Source organism: Castanea sativa, chromosome 1 (assembly GCF_040712315.1).
Source record: "Castanea sativa cultivar Marrone di Chiusa Pesio chromosome 1, ASM4071231v1".
Lineage (NCBI taxonomy): Eukaryota > Viridiplantae > Streptophyta > Magnoliopsida > Fagales > Fagaceae > Castanea > Castanea sativa.
Genome location: NC_134013.1, coordinates 71,576,824 through 71,578,957, shown reverse-complemented (window position 1 = coordinate 71,578,957; position 2,134 = coordinate 71,576,824). Strand labels below are relative to the sequence as shown.

The 2,134-nt window shown below is 35.6% G+C and overlaps 1 non-coding gene across 1 annotated transcript; it reads right to left on the bottom strand.

The window, feature by feature from the left end:
- Nucleotides 1-1,839: 1,839 nt before the first annotated feature.
- Nucleotides 1,840-1,912, bottom strand: TRNAA-AGC (transfer RNA alanine (anticodon AGC)). The gene has a single exon. It is a non-coding gene; the product is annotated as a tRNA-Ala (tRNA).
- Nucleotides 1,913-2,134: the final 222 nt, after the last annotated feature.

Here is a 2,134-nt window from a genome sequence, read left to right as displayed (position 1 = left end):
CATTGTTTCACTGTGTTCAATAAGTTGCCCCCAAATGATAACTCGCAGAAGAAAGAGTTCCTGAAGTTCATTATCTGCGTTTTGTCTACCTCCATCTTGTTCGGCTTTGCGTGTCAATTCGCTACGTTTTTAAGCTTGGCTGCTAGCTTGTCTATCTTTCTTGTTGTAATTGCAAGTAGCTTCTGCCTCTTCTATGTGTACTTTGTCTATGATGACCCAAAAATGTTTCGGAGTTCTCTTCCTAAAAACGAAAAAGTGAGTAGCAAGAAAACCAAGCAAACCAAACCCTTTCCGGAAATTGTATAACTCCTTCGGAAATTAGTACCAAAATCCTTATTCTGTACCTAGGAATTGCAAAATTATCTTGCGTTGAGGTGTGGTGTGCCTATGCTTATGACAGTTTCAGTTCTCTGCTGTGTATGAATGTTCCTCTCCTTCTTAGCCTACTAGTAGTGTAACCTTGAACAATAACAAGGTTTGTTTTTGTTATTTTTTTGTGTTGGGACTTGGGAGGGTAAAAAATGAAAGGTGTAAGTGAATCACATAAAGTGTGAGTTCTTTTTAAACTTATCTTATAAAGAGTGATATTGCAATTATTATTTAAATTTTTAATAAATAGGTAATATAAAATAATGTTTTAATTTATCAAATATGAAAAAAATGTAATTAAAAAATATATTTATTTATGTTGTTTTAATTTTAGAATAAAATTAGTATTATTTTTAACACTTCCATCTTTTAAATGAAGTCAGTTTATTTTATAGTTGTTCTTGATATCATTGTCTGCAATGAGCCTCACAGCACCTGCTTAGGCTACCTACCTTCAATATCTCATTGTTAATATAGCCAACAATGAGATATACATGAATGACCATTTATGATTTATGTGAGTCTCATCCATGATTAAGCGTGGACAACCTAAGCCTCACATGGATTTTATTTTTATTTTTTTCTTTAACTCTTTTGGCTTGCTGAAAAATTATTAAAAAACGAGTAAAAATTTTTAAAAAAAATTACATGTTGTATTTCAAAATTCTCAATTAAATTCATTCATGTGACTTCAAAAGTTACAATTGTATACAAGTATGATTTTTTAGTAGGCTTTGAGGCGTATTTTTGTTTGAGAACATTTTTCCCTTTTCCTTTTTTTTTTAATAGGAAGTTTTCCCTCCCCGTATGTGTATTTGTAATTGTTCCTCCCACCAAAAAAAAAAATTGTATACTAGGAAGCATATTGATTATCCAAGTCACATGGATGTAAATGACACCCAAAATATAGGGGGACCAACTTTGCAAGAAAAGGGCCAGCTGGTGCAGAGGTCCAAAGATGATGAACAAGTTCAGCTAGGCCCAAATATGTCTAGGTCCAAAGCTAATGCAAGTGCACCTGTCAAAGTTAAATATTAGAAGCAAGACGTGTAAACGATACAGGAGAAGGGAATACTTCCTGGGCTCATGTTTGATTTTGGTCTATTGTGGGCTTGGGCCATATAACATAGAAGGACTAGGAGAGGAACCAACTAATACGTAGGCCCAGTTTCGACTAAAGGTTGAGAAGTCTAGTATTGCTGGCTTCAGGTTCTTCTTGTTGTTCTCTCTCTCTCAAAAAAAAAAGGTTCTTGTTCTTCTTGTTACTTTCTGCTTTATTTGCTTCATTCCCAGCTTTGATTCTCGTGGTTCAATCAAATGTATGTTTAGTATCTGGGGTCGAGGGTTCGGGATTTGGTTAATGGGTACCCATTGGAAGATGATTTCCTCAGAGGAAAAAAAAAGAAAAGAAAAAAGAAGAAGAAGAAATATTCGGATCAATTAACGCAGAAATAAAAACAAAGAAAAAAATGGAGATGCGGGGTATCGATCCCCGTACCTCTCGCATGCTAAGCGAGCGCTCTACCATCTGAGCTACATCCCCATTTCATTTTCATTACTTATATTTAACATTGTAAAGTATATTAGACATAATAATACTGGAACTCTCGCTCTCCCTTCCACTTCTCTTCTCCTCCCAACTCTCCGCGCTGGTACCACCGCATTCAGCTCGTTCGCTTTCTATGGCACGTTTCTTTTCCCCTTCATCTTCTCAAATCCCAAACAGTTCTTTCGTCGACCACTTAAGAGGACAGCGGAAACCACT